This window comes from Dendrobates tinctorius, unplaced genomic scaffold, assembly GCF_039654945.1.
Source record: "Dendrobates tinctorius isolate UK_male_01 unplaced genomic scaffold, ASM3965494v1 ptg000032l, whole genome shotgun sequence".
Lineage (NCBI taxonomy): Eukaryota > Metazoa > Chordata > Amphibia > Anura > Dendrobatidae > Dendrobates > Dendrobates tinctorius.
In genome coordinates, this window is record NW_027361700.1 from 31,622,442 (window position 1) to 31,636,425 (window position 13,984).

The 13,984-nt window shown below is 50.0% G+C and overlaps 1 long non-coding RNA gene across 1 annotated transcript in view; it reads right to left on the minus strand.

Moving 5' to 3' along the window:
- Positions 1-13,512, minus strand: part of LOC141086565 (uncharacterized) — a 113,177-nt gene extending 99,665 nt beyond the window's left edge. Inside the window, exon 1 of the long non-coding RNA XR_012231611.1 lies at positions 12,463-13,512. This is a non-coding gene — a long non-coding RNA (uncharacterized lncRNA). The remainder of the gene's footprint in view (positions 1-12,462) is intronic.
- Between the last annotated feature and the right edge of the window lie 472 nt (positions 13,513-13,984).

Sequence of the window (13,984 nt, forward strand, 5' to 3'; positions counted from 1 at the left end):
GCACACCGTGGGCAACTCGATGACATGCGCAGTGGCCAGCACCATCTTAGAGAAGGGCATTGAAGTGATTGGCTGGCTTTGTGTGGCGTCACAGTGGGTATAAAAGGCTGTGAACGCCGACCGCCATCTTACTTCTGTTGATCTTACAATAGGGAGAGGTGCTGCTGCTGATTCTGAACAGGGAGAGCATTAGGCAGGGAAGAAGAAAAAAAAAACTGCTTCTGCTGATAGCGCTTTTCACTGTACAGTTAGTGTGCAGTGAAAGGGGAGAATTTATGTTGTGTGCAGCAGCGCTGGAGGTGATTAAGCTGCCTTTTAACGCTACCTGCTAGCTGCATTGCTGTGTGCACACTGCTGTTCAAGCTGCTTTTTTCAAAGCACTCCAAATTTTATTATTTTGTCCTGGTGAGTTACTGAGCGATCATTTTTTCACACACCGTGGTGTACGCTCCTCACACACTACCGTGTACCGGCTGGTATCACGGACAAATAGAAGCTATCTGGGTGTGACTCTGGAAGAAAAAGCCGAGGAGTTTGTCCATTTTTCCAGACCTACACCTTAGAGTCGTGTCCGTTTTTCAAACAGTTTCGTAGATCTGCTGTTTGATAATGGTCAAAACTAGACAGAGACAGCATGTGTCGGTCCGTATACAAATGCACGGAGCTTGACAATTTTACATACACACACCGTACAGCGTTGTACGCTCCTCACACTCTACCGTGTACCACCTTCTAGCACGGACAAATAGAAGCTACCTGTGTGTGACTCTGGAAAAAAAAGCTGAGGAGTTTTTCCATTTTTCCAGACCTACACCTTAAGTCCTGTTCGTTTTTCAAACAGTTTCGTAGATCTGCTGTTTGATCACGGTCAAAACTAGACAGAGACAGCGTGTGTCAGTCCGTATGCAAATACACGGAGCTTGACAATTTTTCCCTACACACACACCGTACAGCGGTGTACGCTCCTCCCACACTACCGTGTGCCACCTTCTAGCACGGACAAATAGAAGCTATTTGGAAGTATGGTTGAAGAGGCCGCGGACGTGGGCAGGGGGGCGCAGCTGGTACTGATGGTGGTGGTGTATCGGCTGGTTCTGGCAAAAGCACAATAGCAGCTAGGGCAGGAGGTGTTGAGCCTGCGTCATCCTCTGGCCCAAGAAGGCCTGTAAGGTTGCCTTTTCTTGTAGGAAAACCGCTCTTAAAGCCGGAGCATCAGGAACAGGTTTTGACGTACATTGCTGAGACAGCCACCAGCTCTATTGCCTCCTCTTCTGAACGGTCGAAACCTGCAAGCACAGAGTCGTCAGTGCAGGGTTCTGGTCATAAAAAACCTCTTTCCTTGTGTCCTTCACCCCCACCAAAAGTTAAGGATGCGGCAGCCCACACTTCAGATTACTCTATGGAGCTCTTTTCACATACCATGCCTGGGTTATCCAGTCAAATCCTGAATTCCCCAGTCCAAGATGAATCTTAAATGGAGTGCACTGATGCACAGCCACTGTTAGATGATTCTGCTGGTACATTGACCCACAGCACTACATTGCCCTCGCAGTCTAATGAGCCAGAATCTGACCCTGATGAAACCCAGGTGCCCCTTCCCGCATACTATACCACCTTACACGGTGACACAGAGGAAGGTAAAGAGGAAGGTGCAGATGACTTTGAAGAGGAGGTGATGGATGACCCAGTTCTGGACCCGGATTGGCATCCATTGGGGAGAAGGGTGGCGATGGAAATAGTTCAGATAAGGAGAAGGATCCGCAGCAGGCATTGACATCGTAGCAGCGGTTATCTAGCAGGCCCGTAGCTGTCCTAAAATGTGGAACAAAAACTAAAAGAGTTGCAGGACAGCTTGACCAGACGGTCAACTTAGCACAGCGTGGAAGGCCAGAAAATGTTTACCATAGTAGGAAGAGTGCAGTGTGGCACTTCTTTGTCCAAAATCCTACTGATGAGGCAAAGGTTACCTGTAAGAAGTGCGGAAGGACCTTTAGCCGAGGTAAACAACTCAGAAATTTGAATACCAGTTGCATGCTTAGACATTTAATCAACATGCACTTGCAAGCGTGGACGGACTAAAAAACCTCAGGTAGCACATGTGCACCTGCTTCGACTGAAGGTAGCCAACAACGCTCCATCGCTACCCCCACTGTAAGACCACCGCCACCATTAAGCACACCACCAGCACTAAATGTGGAGGTGTCGTCGCAAGGCCAAAGCACTCAGGGAATCACAATGGTTTTGCAACACAACACAGAATCTAGGCCATCACCACCAATACCATCACCAACTCCCTCTCACTCCACCCGGTCCACCGCTACTTCCCCCTTATGCAGCTCTCCAGTCCAGCTCACCCTACCAGACACTCTGAGTAGGACAAGAAAATACTCATCCTCTCATCCGCGTACACTGTGCTTGAACGCCTACATTGCCAAACTAATCTCATTAGGGATGATGCCCTACCATTTGGTTGAAAGCGAAGCTTTCCGCGACCTCATGGCCTACGCTGTCCCATGCTATGACCTACCCAGTCGACACTTCTTTTCTCAAAAAGCCATCCCTACCCTCCACCGGCATGTGAAAGACCGCATTGTCCATGCAATAAAACAGTCAGTGAGTGGAAAGGTGCACCTCACAACAGATGCATGGACCAGTAGGCATGACAAGGGCCGTTACGTGTTCATCACTGCGCACTGGGTTAATGTGGTGGGTGCACGCTCCACAGGGGACAGCGGCGGTGGAACAGTGCTGCCTAGCCCACGGTATAGGAAACAGTTGGCTGTAGGCTTTCGCTCCTCCTCCTCGTCTTTCAGGGAAAGCTCGTCCACAGAGCGCAGTCGCACGAGCACTACATCCGCAGCTGGCAGTTTTGCACACGAGGTGTCCCACTATCGAACAGCTAGTGGTAAGCGTCAGCAGGCTGAGTTTAAGATGATGTCTTTGGGCGACAACAGACACACCGCGGCGGTACTGGCCGACTACTTGCTGCGACAAACAGAGTAATGGCTGGGCAGTCTATATCTTTAGGCAGGCAAGGTAGTCAGTGATAACGGCCATAATGTTGTGGCAGCCATAGCCCATGCAAAACTCACACACATACCTTGCCTGGCTCACACTTTGAACCTGGTGGTGCAGTGCTTCCTTAATAATTATCCAGAGTTAACATCCCTGCTCCATAAGGTGCGAAGACTGTACTCGCACATCCGTCGCTCGGCCATACACTCCAGTCCTATGCAGAAGCTGCAGTGATTGCTCCACCTCCCCAAGCACCGCCTAATCATAGAAGTTGCAACAAGGTGGAACCCCACCCTGCACAAGGTTGAGAGGCTGTGCGAACAGAGGCAGGCTGTAATGCATTTGTGGGAGGATACACGGGCAGGCAGTTTGAGGGAAGACATGGAATTGTCGGGTGTGCAGTGGTCAAAGCTGAAAGACATCTGTAAAGTCCTTCAGCGTTTTGAGGAATGCACACGGCTGGTAAGCACAGACGACGCCATCATAAGCATAATCATCCCACTTATGCGTCTGCTCATGCAAAGTTTGATGCACATTAAGGATCAGGCGTCTGCAGCGGTGGAGGAGGAGGAGGGAAGCCTTGATGACAGTCAGCCATTGTCTGGTCAGGGAGCTGTCCTGGACGAGGTGGAGGAAGAAGAGGAGGATGAGGATGAGGGGGATGATTATTATTTTGGGCAGGAGGATGTTTCTCAGGGGCAAGAGAAAATGTTTGCCTTTCAAGGTCAGGTACAGTGTTTGTGCGTGACTGTAGGCATGAGGATTTGCCAGAAACTGCTCCTCCACCCACCATGGGCCGTGCATCATTGACACCTGGAACATTGGCCCACATGTGCGATTATGCCTTGTGGATCCTAAAAAGGGACCCCCGCATTGCCAAAATGATGAGGGATGACGACTACTGGCTGGCCAGCATCCTCGATCCATGCTACAAAGGCAAATTACACAACATCATGCCACAGGAGAACCTAGAGATAATATTGGCAAACAAACAAACAACTCTGGTAAACCGTTTGTTTGAGGCTTTCCTAGCACACAGCAGCGGTGCTGGTTCTCCCACGAGCCGTAGTGGGCACAAAGGAAGAGGTGTTTGTGATGCACACAGCAGAAGTGGCATTGGAGACAGGGGTTTAATCAGGGCCGGACTGGGACTAAAATTCAGCCCTGGCATTTGAAGTTACACAGGCCCACTAGTCACATGGTGACTATATAATATCTTTGTACACTTGTAGTTTACAAGAAGTGAGAGGAGATTAACACGACTATATAACATGTAGTCACAGCTGTGCCCAGTATTTCAGCTCAGTCCTATTTATTGCTCTTAGGTACAGTACTCCTCCCAAAGCTCTGTCCCCTTTTGTATGCATGATTACAGAATTCCTGGCAGAACTGCTCTCTATTGGGCAACCAGACCCCCTGGTCATAGCCGCCCCATCATACCTCCCAACTTTTGAAGAAGGGAAAGATGGATAAAGACTGCGGCGCGCGCAGCGCGCAGCTGCAAATTTTGGCCACGCCCAGCCACACCCATTTCACAACTAGTCACACCCATGTCCACACCTAATCGCACCCATTTAGCACTGCTGATCACACTGACTTGTACTGAGGACACAGTGGCTGGCATTATGGGCACACTGACTGGCACTAAGGAAGAGAGAAAACAGAGAGAGAGAGAAAAAAGAAAACAGAGAGAGCGAGAAAGAAAGGGGAAAGAAAGAAAGAACAGTGAGAGACAAAGAAAGAACAGTGAGAGACAGAGAAAGAACAGAGAGAGAAAGAAGAAAGAACAGAGAGAGAAAGAAAGAGGGGAAAGAAAAGAAAGAAAGAACAGAGAGAAAGAGAGGAAAGAAAAAGAAAGAAAGAGGGGAAGAAAGAACAGAGAGAGAAAAAAGAAAGATTAGAGAGAGAAAGAAAGAACAGAGAGAGAAAGAAAGAACAGAGAGAGAAAGAAAATGAGGGAAAGACAGAACAGAGAATGAAAGAACAGAGAAAGAAAGAAAAAGAGAGAAAGAAATAAAGAAAGATTCTACAAAGATACTATAGCAGCCTGGCTCCCATTGTAGTGCCCACCTGAGCCTCCCGGTGCAGGACCTATCATGATCCGCTCACATGGCCGGCATCCCCGATTCCAAGGCGATCCTGCTGTCTGCGCTGTTGGAGGAGGACACGGTGATGGATCTGAAGCATTCCTGGTTCCGTAACAATCTCCTCAAGAAATTATCTCATTTCCGGTCAGCTTCCAGCACATCACTTCAGGTGGAACGTCATGTGTGTGTTTTAAAATGCTCCTCGGGGCTCCGCCGTGTACTCCTGTGTCCGTGGGAAAAGCCCGCTTTGTATGCTTTGTACACACTTGGCTCCGCTCCGTACATCCCGTACACATATGGCTCCACTCCATACACACACGGCTCCACTCCGTCCACCTCGTACACGCGTGGCTCCTCTCCGTACACCTCGTACACGCGTGGCTCCTCTCCGTACACCTCGTACACGCGCGGCTCCACTCCGTCCACCTCGTACACACGGCTCCTCTCCGTACACCTCATACACACACGGCTCCTCTCCGTACACCTCGTACACGCGCGGCTCCACCTCGTACACCCCGTACACTTATGGCTCCACTCCATACACACACGGCTCCACTCCGTCCACCTTGTACACACGGCTCCTCTCCGTACACCTCATACACACACGGCTCCTCTCCGTACACCTCGTACACGCGCGGCTCCACCTCGTACAAGCACACGGCTCCGCTCCGTACATCTCGTACACACGGCTCCTCTCTGTACACCTCGTACACATGGCTCCGCTCGGTACACGCGTGGCTCCACTCCGTACACCTCGTACACACGGCTCCGCTCCGTACACCTCGTACACACGCGGCTCCTCTCCGTACACCTCGTACACACACGGCTCCTCTCCGTACACCTCGTACACACGGCTCCTCTCCGTACACCTCGTACACGCGCGGCTCCTCTCCGTACACCTCGTACACGCGCGGCTCCTCTCCGTACACCTCGCACACACTGCTCTGCTCCGTACACCTCGTACACACTGCTCTGCTCCGTACACCTCGTACACACTGCTCTGCTCCGTACACCTCGTACACACTGCTCTGCTCCGTACACCTCGTACACACTGCTCCGCTCCGTACACCTCGTACACACGGCTCCTCTCCGTACACCTCGTACACCCACGGCTCCGCTCCGTACACCTCGTACACACTGCTCCGCTCCGTACACCTCGTACACACTGCTCCGCTCCGTACGCCCCGTACACCCACGGCTCCGCTCCGTACACCTCGTACACACTCCTCCGCTCCGTACACCTCGTACACCCACGGCTCCGCTCCGTACACCTCGTACACATCCGGCTCCGCTCCGTACACCCCGTACACACACGGCTCTGCTCCGTACACGTCGTACACACATGGCTCCACTCCGTACACACACGGCTCCGCTCCGTACACCTCATACACACACAGCTCTGCTACATCCACACTGTAAATCCTGACCCCACACATACTTACCTCAACCAGCACCATGACAACAGCAAAGCAGAGTCTTGCAGACGGTAGAGGCAGGGCTGAGCGCACAGGACCTGTGATGAGGTCACAGGAGGGGCGGAGTCAGAGGTCACATGATCAGGGGTCTGGACAAAGGCTCCTGATCTTGTGACCCCCTGACTCCTCCCCTCCTGTGACCTCATCACAGGTCCTGCGAACAGAGCGAGCAGGCAAGCGAGTGCGACACTGTGAGTGGCTGCGGGGGCGGGGGGTCTCATGCTAAGGCGAGGATGGGGTGCGTGGGGGGGGGCGTGGCGGCTTATCTCCCTGCAGTGCGGGAGGAACTTGAAACTATCACCGCCATGCCCGCAGAGGGCCAGCGGCAGGAGCAACAGTGGCCGCAGCAGCTGGCCCGCGGCCCACGTGACAGCGGCCCAGCGGGAAAATGCCCGGTTGGTTATATTGCCAATCCGGGCCTGGGTTTAATGACCATGTTGTGGAATGATTTCTCAAGTACCACTCACACGACAGGTAATACTGAATCGATCGCAAGTAACAGGAGACAGCAGTTGTCAACTATGGTTACAAACTACTTCTCCTCCCATATCGATGTTCTCCCTCACTGGTCATTCCCCTTTGACTATTGGGCCTCTAAACTGGACGCCTGGCCTGAATCGGCACACTATGCCTTACAGGAGCTCGCTTGCCCTGCTGCTAGTGTGTTATCTGAAAGAGTCTTCAGTGCTGCTGGATCAATCCTGAAAGAAAAAAGGAACCGTCTGTCGACCCAAAATGTTGATGATCTAACCTTCATTAAAATGGTTAAGCCTGGGTTTCAAAGGATTTTGTCCCACCTTCCCCTGATGACACATGGGTTACCAGAAAAGTGCCTCGGTTTTATCCTCCTCTTCCTCGGACTTGCCCAATTACGCCCTTTGCAGCAGCTGTATATCCAGCCAACACATCAACATATGCCAATTTTTAAACCTCCCTAACTGGGCTGCCCACCCCTCCCCCAACGGCTGGGGTCAAAACCTGGCGCACCCAGGCAAGTGCCATTACTCTGAACAGGTGGATGGGCCCACTGATGGCCGACGGCAATGGCAGAGGGCCCCTCATAGTATAATACAGTGTCTCAGACGGTGGGAGGGGCCGTCAGACACAGCAGCGTACTATGAGGGGCCCTGTGCCAGTACCATGGACCATGATTGTGCCCCCCCTGCTTGGTCATGGCCACAGCACTTGCAAGTTGCAATACTTACCTCTCCCTGCTCCACCGCTGTGTAGTCTGGGCAGTTAAATCCTTCACAAGGACGGCCACTAGAAATTTGGTGTATTGATCAATGATGGTTAAGATGTAGCTATGGAATTTCCCACACAGCTTTTACCATAAAGTGAGACTAGGGATTTTTTTTTTTTATGTGGCGGAGGAATACAGTGCGGAAGGATACCTACCTTCCGTCATTGGATTCCTGCAGCCCGTAGAGAGCGGCAGCATCAGCTGATGCTGCAGTTCTCTACCCAAGATTGTCGTGGGACACACTCGTGGACTGCTTCGGATCATGGGTGAGTATTTTTGTGGTTTGTTATGTTAATATTTATTCCGTAGACGACAATGGCTTCGGGGAACAATGTGACAAGTATTGGTAAGTATGTTACTCTATGTTATATGTACTGTATGTCTATGTATGTATTGTATGTAGCATGCATGTAGTATGTATGTAGCATGTATGTAGTATGTATGTAGTATATATGTGGTATGTATGTAGCATGTAGTATGTATGTAGCATGCATGTAGTATGTATGTAGTATGTATGTAGTATGTATGTAGCATGTAGCATGTATGTAGCATGCATGTAGTATATATGTGGTATGTATGTAGCATGTAGTATGTATGTAGCATGTATGTAGTATGTATGTAGTATGTATGTAGCATGTAGTATGTATGTAGCATGCATGTAGCATGTAGTATGTATGTAGCATGCATGTAGTATATATGTAGTATGTATGTAGCATGTATGTAGCATGCATGTAGTATGTATGTAGTATATATGTGGTATGTATGTAGCATGTAGTATGTATGTAGCATGCATGTAGTATGTATGTAGTATATATGTGGTATGTATGTAGCATGTAGTATGTATGTAGCATGCATGTAGTATGTATGTAGTATATATGTGGTATGTATGTAGCATGTAGTATGTATGTAGTATGTATGTAGTATGTATGTAGCATGCATGTAGCATGTAGTATGTATGTAGCATGCATGTAGTATGTATGTAGTATGTATGTAGCATGTATGTAGCATGCATGTAGTATATATGTAGTATGTATGCAGCATGTAGTATGTATGTAGCATGCATGTAGTATATATGTAGTATGTATGTAGCATGTAGTATGTATGTAGCATGCATGTAGTATATATGTGGTATGTATGTAGCATGTAGTATGTATGTAGCATGCATGTAGTATGTATGTAGTATGTATGTAGTACATATATATATATTTTTTTAAAACATTTAACACATTAGCCGGATGATGGGACTACTACTGTCCCATCATTGGCTAATGTGTCAATCACTGTCATGGTAGCAGGCATCGCCCGATGGGACTTGTAGTCCCATCGGACGATGCCTGCACAGACCCCCGGACGTCAGCACAGCCCCCCGGCAGGCCGGCACAGCCCCCCGGCAGGCTGGTACAGACCCCCACAGGGTGCACAGCCCCCCGGCAGGCCGGTACAGACCCCGGGCAGTCCACACAGCCCCCCGGCAGGCCGGCACAGCCCCCCGGCAGGCCGGTACAGACCCCCACAGGGTGCACAGACCACCGGCAGGCCGGCACAGCCCCCCGGCAGGCCGGCACAGACCCCGGGCAGTCCACACAGCCCCCCGGCAGGCCGGCAGAGACCCCCGGAAGGCCCGAAATGACGGCGCATCATGATGCGCACACACCGTGCATCATGATGACGTCATTCCGGCTGTCAATCAACTTTGAACTTCCGATTCCGATGCCCATGCCCGATATTGAAAAAATATCGGATGTCGGTATCGGAATTCCGATACAGCAAGTATCGGCCGATACCCGATACTTGCGGTATCGGAATGCTCAACACTATACATAACCCATTTACAGCTTTTCATATTCTTGTGTAATCCATACTGGGCCTGAGAGCGTTTGTGTCTGCCTCCTGAAATGTATACAGAGAATCAGAATGTTTACACTATACTATATATACCTTGTATCTGCTGATATTGTACCCTTTTTCAACTTGTTATTTTATTGGGTAATCCATACTGAGCCTGTGAGCATCTGTCTATGCCTCTATGCCTCATGAAATATATACAGAGATTTACTGTTATCCATAGACTGTATAGAGCTGTACTCTTCGGATACAGTACCATATATCTGCTGGTATTTTGAGTCCATTTTCCAAAACATGAGGAAGTATGGTGGAAGAGGATGTGGGCATGGAGGGCCACCTGGTACTGATGGTGGTGGTGGTGCATCTGCTGGTAGTGCCAAAAACACAATAGCAGCTAAGGCAGGAGATGTTGAGCCAGCGTCATGGTGTAGCTCTGGAAGGCCTGTAATGCTCCCTTTTCTGGGAGTAGGTAGGCTGCTTTTAAAGCCGGAGTATCAAGAACTGTTTGTGGCTTACATTGCTGAAAAAGCCTCCAGTTCTTTCACCTCCTCTTCTGAAGTTGTAAAAAATACAAGCACTGAGTCGTAACTGCAGGCTTCTGGTCAGGAGCAACCCCTTTCCTTGTGTCCTTCACCCACACCAAAAGTGAAGGATGTGGAAGCACACACCTCAGATTACTCCATGGAGCTCTTTCCACATACCATGCCTGGGTTAATTAAAAATAGGGCCCATCATGTGCTGGAGCAATGGGAAATGGGGCAGATCAGACACTGGAGCAGCATCTAAGGGGCACATTATACACTGGAGCATTACAAATGGGGCCCATTATATATGGAGCATTATTAGAGCCCATCATACACTGGAGCATCAACCATGAGGCCCATCATGTACTGGAACAATGTAAATGGGGCAGATTAGACACTGGAGCAGCATCTAAGGGGCACATTATACACTGGAGCATTACAAATGGGGCCCATTATATATGGAGCATTATGTGGAGCTCATCATATACTGTATGGAACATTAAATGTGACTAATTATTTGTTATGGAGAAATATATGGGGCTCATTATTCTGTATGGCGCACAATGTGGTGGCCATAACACTGTATGGAGTAATATACTGTCCTGTTTTTGAGCTATTGTACAATTTAAAATAGATCAGTCATGTCATGTAAGCAGTGAAGTATGTGTCATTGTACTATACCTATATTTCTGTGGCGTATCGGAGCATCATGAGTTGTGGTATGTGTTAAAGGGGCGCACTGACACTCTTTGGCCCAGGGCACACGAAAACCTGGAGCCAGCCCAACCCCCCCACAACTTTATCCAAATAACACCCAGTTTTCAATGCGTAACTATTATTAGGAAGTAAATTAAGGTTGACAAGCTTCAGTTCTAAGAATTGATGTTTTTGGCATTGAAATGGGCACTGTAGGTGTGTTTACTGTCTTCCACTCCCTGCCGACTTTGCTTCCCCTTTGACTTGCATTGGTTTTCGTATTTCAGTCAGCCTCCGACTTTTCCCTATAGTCGGACGATTTTGTTCGACCCGACTTTTGCGAAACCGACCTGAAAAAAGGCAAAGTCGCTCATCTCTACTTGAGACTCCAGACCGTACTCTGCGTTTGAGAAAAAGGGGCATGGCTAAGCGGACAGAGCTGCAGCGTGCGAGTGACCAGACAGTTCTGAAGGGCCTATCTATGAAATTCAGCCCGAGGGAGCCGATGATGCTCCAACTCTTATTGTGCACTGAAACATGTTACGCACCTGTGTGTCTAGAGACCCTATGCGAATAGAGAAAGAATAGCTTGATGCTCCTGAGAATATTCTATCATTCACTAGTGAAGATGAAGATGATGAATGCCCTGAACCACCACGGGCAGAACCAGAAGAAGAACAGAAACCTGGGACTCCTGAAATTCCTACAAGGGCCGTTTCTCCACAGCTGAGTGCACCCCCACCTTTGTCCATTCAGCCTGATTCTATTACTCAAGTAGAACTAACTGATATTCCCAGTTTACGATGTTCTTAAGGTTTGACAGCAGGAAAACCCCCTCACTGATTTGATCAGGATAGTTTTGTTTGGCAACAAGTTGTTCGAAATGTAGAAGAATGTCAATGCATACTTCAAGAACTCTTGCCTGTGGAATGGTGAGTGCAAAGAGAGGGATAATGTAAGGGGAAGGAACTAACTAGGCATGTTTCCTCCGTGAAGGGTCCAGAACAGTCAGGGCTGTCACCTATATTGTGGGATGGAAAGCTTGAGACTCCAGACCGTACTCTGTGTTTGAGAAAAGGGGGGCATGGCGTGAGTGACCAGACAGTTTGGGCGGGAACTTCGGGCACAAAGGACGCCTGTGAGGTAAAATCAGCTGAGAGGCATCTGGGCAGAGCAGAGCTTGGAACAGCAGAGTGCTTTGACAGAAGACCGTCGACTGAATACCGCTCAGATACCGCTGTCCCAACTGACATCACTGCCCTCGCTGAGATTGCTGCCACAGCCAAAAACGCTGCCACAGCCGCCCCGCTGACAATACTGACCGTGAGAGACAATGTCTGTGAATGGGACTTAGGCGTGTGTCGATTCGGCACAGCGAACCAGGCTGCCCATTGTAAACTGTGTTTGGGCAGTGCTGCAAATCTCCGTAGTGTTGGGACACTCACCGCTGATGATAACGACGTATCCCTATTGTCACGTCTGCCATGTCTGTTTGTCTCAAGAACTCCTGGAGCAATGTGCATGCTCATGCTTTGTCTGCTGTCCTGCATGTCCCTTAGAGCAGTGTGCACACTCACCTCATGTCTGAGCTACAGGATGCCTGCGTTTCTGCTCTGCCTTCTGTGATCTTCTCGTCATGTCTGGAGTCCTTGATCATGTGACATTTCTTAAGATCCTGCACTGTCTGGTTCTGCAATCATCTCGTCATGTCTAGAATCCCGGATCATGTGTTCTTCCTAGGATCCTGCACTGGTTGGTTCGGTGATCATCTCGTCATGTCTGAAACCCTGATCATGTGACGTTTCCTAAGATCCTGCACTGTCTGGTTCTGCTATCATCTCGTCATGTCTAGAATCTCGGAAGTGCTCCCCTGGTCCTGACCTGAGGAGGAGGTGCTATGCCCTATATCAGGCCGCCTCTTCCTATGCTCAGGGCCTGATTATTGTGTTGCTTCCCTGCAAGGCTCTGGGTCTGTGGGGTTGCTCCCTCTATTCTGTGCCCTTGCACTTTGCTCTGTAGTGCGTCTCTGCACACGCTCCGTGCTCGTATTCCGCCTCTTGTCTTGTGCCATGTCTTGTGTTGTCTCTCGTGCCATGTTTGTCTTTGCCTTGCTTTGCCTTGTAGTCCTTCTGCTGTTCTTTGTCTTAGTCTGTTTTGCTATGTCTCGCCTTAGCTATGCTTTGACTTGTAGTCCTTCCTTTGTTCTCTGCCTCGCCTGTTTTGCCATGTCTTGCTTTTGCTATGATTTGACTTGTAGTCCTCCCTGTGTTCTCTGCCTTGCTATTCCTTGCTTTGTGTTCCTCCCTATGGTCTCAGTCTTTGCTTGCTCTGCCTCGCTCTCTCCTATGGTGCTCTGTAGTGCTCCCTGGCACACGCACCATTTCTCCTCTCCTTAGTCCTCGTTTCTTTGTCTAGTCCCAAGGTCTTTCCTTGGCCCGGCTCTGGGCTTCTGCCTACGCTCCGCTGCTAGACTCTGTCCTCGCTCTGACCTGGCTCTGTTTCTGCTTGTGTTCCTTGCCTTGTTCCCTGCCTTGTCCTTGCATTGAACCCCGGCGTGGGTTCCCCTTGGCCGTCTCCTGTGCCGTGGTAAGTGCCACGTGTTTGTGTACAGCCGTGTGCACTGGCCAGTGTGGTGTGCCCCCTGCGTGGCTCCTAGCACGCAGCCCTTCCTTGTGCCCTGCGTGGCTCCTAGCATGCAGCCCTTCCTTGAACCCTGGCGTGGCTCCTAGCACGCACCCTGCCTTGAACCCTGGCGTGGCTCCTAGCACGCACCCTGCCTTGAACCCTGGCGTGGCTCCTAGCACGCACCCTGCCTTGAACCTTGGCGTGTCACTACACGCACTCTGTCTTGTACCTTGGCGTGTCTCTACACGCACTCTGTCTTGTACCTTGGCGTGTCTCTACACGCACTCTGTCTTGTACCTTGGCGTGTCTCTACACGCACTCTGTCTTGTACCTTGGCGTGTCTCTACACGCACTCTGTCTTGTACCTTGGCGTGTCTCTACACGCACTCTGTCTTGTACCTTGGCGTGTCTCTACACGCACTCTGTCTTGTACCTTGGCGTGTCTCTACACGCACTCTGTCTTGTACCTTGGCG